We start from the raw sequence: 6,661 nt of genomic DNA on the forward strand, positions 1-6,661 counted from the left end.
TTTCTGAGCGGTTTACTATAGTGTATAGCTGTCATACAAACTGAACGGTCGAAATGAAGTCCTTGTATAGAATGCTTTTGTATTTGAGGAGATATTTTTACGAAATTCGGTATACATTATTTTCTAAGACAACTCTATGCTATCCAAAGATTTTTTTCAGATTGGATCACTATATGGCATAGCTGTCATACAAACGGAACGATGGGAATCAAGCGCTTATATGGCAGGTTCGCTATTTGTGAATGATATGCCAGCGTCGGTGCAACCGCAGCTTACGTTTTTTGGGGTTTGCTTCCAAAAATTATCCACCCTGGTCTGCAATAAATTATGCGATCGAGTAAAAAAAATTTGGATAATTTTGAGCATATACATAGTAATAACGATAATTTTTGATTATCTACGATCTACTTCTCTTGTGTTTGAAAAGTCATCAATGTTTCTCCAATTAAAATGCAATTTCATACATGTACATATATTAAAATAAAAAAAATAATGGAACTGCAGTTATTTTTATTATAAATATTATTTTCGCACAGTTACATACAATTTTACTGCACACCAGAACTAAAAAATTCAGTATTATATTAATTTCTATTAAAATATTAAAAATTAGTTGCCGGAAAATTGAATCGCTCTTCTGTGAAACATATTGACAATAAAAACAAACATATACACATACCAGGTTTATGAATTGTGGACTCGGGTCTCTAATATTCTTGCAAACTCCTTTGAATACTATCTTTGAAGATTGATTTCGGTCCCAGGTAAATTATTATTAAACTTTACTCTCGCAAAAGAGAGAGAGAGAGAGAGAAACTGTCCAGATTAAAGAAATGCATAGATGACACTATTCTGCGATAATTGGCTTTCAGCGAGACTTTATTTTTTGTTGATAAAATATTTTCGTTTGTTGTCGCACTCAAATCGTTGATTCCATATGATTTTGTTAGAATCTTCAAAACACAAACGAATTTTAAACAAAATTTTTGCTATTAGAGTTTAAGTTTAACATAGGTTTCAATAAAATAAGTGAAAATACAATAAAAAAAACGTGTTTTATTGGAAAATAATATCATTTACTTCAAAATAGGTGTCGTTTCTAATTAGCTGTCAACAGCTGTAATTATAAAGAGTTAAACGAATAATAACATTATTTAGATTTTATTTTATTTACATAATTATACTTATATAATGCATAACCTTGGACAGGGTATATTGAGTTTGTTACACCCAGATGTATGTATATACTCGCACAAATGATCAGCATGACAAGCCATATCCGGCTGTTTGTGTATACGTGAAGTAATCTCACAATTTTTGAGATATCGATCTGAAATTTTCCACAGGTTCTTTGCTCCCTTAGAAGCTTTTCATTTGTCAAAACTCCTGAAATCGCATCACCATTGCATATAACTGCTATACAAACTGACCGATTGAAATAAAGTTCTAGTAAGGAATCTTTTGTATTTTTAAATGGTATGTTTTCAACTTTTTGTTTTTGGAAAGGCACTTACTAACTCAATTTAGCATGAAATGAACACTTTTGTTTCTGTTTTCGGCTGCTGGGCGCACTAAAAATTTATTATTGCCATTTGCTTTGCCGCTGTAAGGCAATATGTCTGCGCTGAAAAATGCCATGGATCACGTAGCATAAGCAGCTACAAACTTCAAGCGGAAACATCTAACTTCTGTGCACTGCACACACACACATATATAACTGTATACCAAATTTCTTCAATTTCCGCACATCATATTTCGCCAAAGTGCTGCTGTTGCGCTGCCATCTTGCTAGCTCGTCAGGCTTACGCCTTCCACGACTTGCCGTGCGCCCTTGCCTGGTGTTTATTTCGGCTCACGCAAAGACAGCCAAAGCAAATCACCATGAAAAATTACCCAGAAGACAATCCGGGCAATGCCAAGCAGGCAGCTAGCCGAGAATATGGCAGAGACACAAAAAAAAGTTAAAAAAAAATAATTTCTTCCAAAAAATTTCACTTATTTTCGCTTTAGCGAGAAAATTTCAAAGACACAGCGCAGCTGCTCGTCGCTAAGACCGTGCGGTAAGGCAAGAAAGCCGTCGAAAATCAGTGCCACACAGCTGAAATTGCCACTTTTTAACACATTTCGCTCATTCTCACTTGGCCAACGGAGCACTATACACACACATACATACATATCTAAACGTACATATATACATATATAAATATAGAATTTCCACGTTTTGTGCGCGATGGCAGCACTTTGGTGCCGCCTGTGAAATTCATACTGGCGCCCATAACGAAATAAGCCAACATAACAGGATGTAAAAAATTATACTCGAATTCTAAAATGCCATTATTGTTGTTATTTTCACTAGCTGATCATCTAACGGCAGCAACTGCAGCAGCAGCAACAGCAGCAGCCACCGCTCTTGGGCGCACTTGTGCTCACTCAGCATAAATCTGATGGCTCAGCTGATGGCGTTCACTTTTTCAAGCCATGACCATTAGCGACAAATTCTGCACCAACAACAACGCGGAAAAGTGTTACCGGTGTGTGTGTGGTGCGGGGTAATGCATGCGAAGGGGCACAGGCATAATGAATGAATCGGGCATTGTGTTGGGCGGAAGTAGACGGTTAGGAAATGCATGTCAAATGGACGCGTTCGAGAAATAAATGAAAAGCTTTTAGCGCACTCAGTGGAAACTGGGCAAAAGCGTGGCGACAACAGTGCCAAATATCCAAACTATTTCTGCTTTGAAATTTACAAAAGCAGTGGAATTTGAGAAATGTTGTCCATTTTTGTTTAATTTCCGATTAAATTTGTCCCGGATGGTTTAAAATATAATACAAGGTCTGTCGCAAAAGAAAATGAACTTTTTAAATATAACTGTTTCTGGTGGCGCCACCTATTGGTGGGTATATGAAATAAAAAGTTTGATCTCTTGTTGACATTTCGTAAAACATTTAAGACAATTGGATAACTACAATCGATGTTATCGATCAAAAAGTGACAGCAGCTTTTGGTCATCGGTCGTAAAATGCAAAGAGCAAATATTAAATTTTGTTTTAAACTTGTGAAAACGTTTACTGAAACATATCAAATGATGAAAAAAGTGTATGGTGATTAGTGCCTATCCCGTAGTAATGTGCATGAGTGGTTTAAGCGATTTTAAGAAGGTCGTGAGGTCCTCTGTGACGATCAGAAGTCGGTCGTCTTCAGAAGTCAAATATAAAGACAATGCTGATTTGTTTTTACGATTCCGAGGGTATTGCACACCGAGAGTTCGTCCCACCTGGCCAAACGATTAATGCCGTGTTTTACCTTGGTGCTATGAAGCGTCTTTTGTCACGCATTCGTCGTGCTCGACCACAATGATTAAGTTCGATTAGTAGTACCGTGAGGCAGGGTCCTGGCGCCTGTTGCACGATAATGCAACGTGTCATCGGTCGACGCTTTTCACTGATTTTTTGACAAAAAACTCCATATTAACCATTAATCACTCACCCTACTCACCTGATCTGGCACCCTGTGATTTTTACCTTTTTAGAAAACTTCATTTGCCCATGAAAGGACACTGGTTTCAGGACATTTCAATTATCCAAAAGGCGACGACCGATATTCTCAAGAGCATTCCGAAAAATGACCTTAAACACTCATATGATTTGCTAATTGACCGGGCTAAACGCTTTAGCGAAGCACAAGGAAACTACGTTGAATAAAAAAATATAACTTTTGAAAAATATTAATTGTTTGTTGTTTTTTTAACAGTCCTGTTTCTTTTGCGACAGACCTTGTATTTTGTATTAAAGAATTCAATAGACTTACACCGGTATACCGGCGGTCATATTGGCCAACGAGCTAAAATACTCGTTCGACATGCTTTGGACCATGCGAAAACCTAAATTGAAGCAGAAGGAGACTATTTTGAATAAAATAAATTGATTTTGCCGAAAAAACCATTTGTTCATTTTTTTTAAGTCCTGTTTACTGTGGAACGCTCCTTGTAAAATCATGTAGAAATGATTCCACGAAAATTCTTAAATGTATCTACATTGGGACTTACCATTTAAAACTGAGATATTTTCTGACATTAAAAAATTGTTAAGGGTGGTCGTTTTGTGAACTGGATTGTAGATCTGTTAGAACATACACTTATCCTCAGAAAAGTCTATAGATATTTAAATCAATTTACTTAGATGTGTAATCTGTGTAAGTTCTGGCGTTCGTGTTAGTCGAAGGAAAACAAATCCTTGACCTACCAGTATAACCATCGAGTAATTCAATCCATAAGAGATCCTTCACCATAATTTTGTTTATTTTTGGTCTGACTTGAACGTCTTTATATTTCGGCAATACTTCGTCAGAAAAAATACAATTTTTGAAGTCAGTAGTCCAAAACTCTTTTTTCGAAAAATACCAGGTAGTCAAAACGATGTCAAGGAAGTAACTTCCAAAAAGGTTCGTGGGAACTATACTTATTATACTTATACAGAGCCTGTTGGGTAATTTGCTTTGATTCCCAATTTTTTTTCCCAAGTTCTTAGACATACATATCTTCTAGTAACATTAAGACTAAAATAATGCTTTTCCTTTTCTGCAGTGAGGAGCTTTTAGGAGATTTTATTGAAGCACGATTATAATGACTTTGTTTTTTGCAAAAAGATCTACTATATGAAACAAATGTCAATGAAATATGCTGTAGAAAACTGATCCGAAAAATTTATTCTAAGATTCTACCCTTGCCTCGGAAAATAATATTTTTTTAAATTTTGTGAAGATATCTTGTCAAATAAAAAAGTTTAAGTTGAAAAATTAAGTTTGTGTGACAAGTATATGCTTTAGTGGCCTGATATCGACACTTCCGACAAATGAGCAGCGTGCTGGAGTAAAAATTAGTTTTCCAAAATTTCGGATCAAAATCTGAAAAACTTAGGGAACTTATCTGTTCTAAGGGGTGATCCAAGTATTCATGTTATTTTTGTTCAGTATTGTTTGGCGTTTCATCATGCAAATACTTACGAGCAACGTTTACAATTCGTTAAACTTAATTACGACAATTCACACAGTGAAGAAAATGTAGCAGCCGTAGCTAGAAGTGTATACGAAGACCGTGGAGAATCGATTCAGCCCCGTTCGCAGTAACTTGGACTGACATATGAGACGACTTGGCGTATTTTACGTCTAGATTTTAAATTGAAAACGTACAAAATACAAATGTACAGCTTGTGCAAGCGCTCTATGGGTTCTTGAAAAGTTCCACGAACATCCGAAGTTTTCGAGCCAAATTTTGTTCAGCGAAGAGGCCCCGTTCTGTCTCAATTGGTATGTATACAAACAAAATTGCTGCATTTAAGACGAAATGCAACCTGAAGCGATTCAAAAGCTGTCACTTCATTAAAAAAAAAATTACGATTTGCTGTTGTGTGTGAGCCCGTGAAGTCATCGGTTTGTGACTATTATCGCAGCATGATAACCGATTATTTGATGCCTGAAAAAGAAGCTCGTGATCTCAGCGACATTTGCTTTCAACAAGATGGCGCCACTTCCCACACATCGCATCAATAAATGGATTTATAAAGAGAACATTTCAGTGAGCAGATAAATTTTCGTTTTGAGCCAATCGATTGGCCACCAAGATCGTGAGATATCACATCTTTAGACTTTTTTTGTAAAAATATGTGAAGTCTAAAGTTTATGCGGACGATTCCGCTTCGATTTAAGCCTTGGGGCAACGCGTATCATTCTTCAGTTACCAATCGAAATGCTCGAACAAGTCATCGAAAATTGAACTTAACGTATGGACCATCTAAGACGTAGCCGCGGCCAACATTTGAAAGAGATAATCAACAAATAATAATTGCACAAGAACTTTCTTTTGAATGATAATAAACATTCCCCATTAAATTGGAAGTTTTTGTATTTTTATTTAAAAAAGTAGGGTAAGTTTATTATAAGTAAAAATATTATAAAAAATGGAAAGTAAAAAGATTTTAAATTTTTTTCACTTAGTTTGAAAAGTGCTTAAAATTTAGGCGTCTAGAGCAGATAGGATAGACCGTGGTTAAGCGGTAGAAAGTCAACCCAAAATATATAGTTTATAATTATGATTTTACGCAGAAAACAACACAAATTTTAAAGAGATTCCGTTTAGATCTCTCCTATATAATTCCACATTTAAAATTTTGCTTAGCTAAGCCACACCAAAAATTTTATTAAAAATTTGTTTCACTTTGCAAACTCTCGAAAACAACTGAACAAACACATATTCGTATTTGGCTAAAGTTTTATATTGAAACAGGTGCAGAGACTTGACTGGCAGTACAAGCCAACGAACTTTGCGACTAAATTTAAGGTTTTTATATTATTCTTCCGTTTATTCTAATTCGCGCTGCCTTGATTTTGCAAATTTAATTTGCCAAACAAAAATATTTGCGAAATTTGGCCAAAAGGGGGAAATTGCGATTCATAAAAAATTGCAAATAATAATATTAACATTTGGGTGGGAAAAAACAGATATTTAAGAACAGAACAAGGTCACATTTTAGCTATAAAAGTTTTTCATACACATGAGATAGCAATAGTTGTGAAAAAAGTTGACTGCAGTCCTAACGCCATAGTGATTCGTAAATTCTTTAAAAATTTTGTGACAAAAATCCTTTAAAATAAATAAAACCGCAA

This window comes from Bactrocera tryoni, chromosome 4, assembly GCF_016617805.1.
Source record: "Bactrocera tryoni isolate S06 chromosome 4, CSIRO_BtryS06_freeze2, whole genome shotgun sequence".
Lineage (NCBI taxonomy): Eukaryota > Metazoa > Arthropoda > Insecta > Diptera > Tephritidae > Bactrocera > Bactrocera tryoni.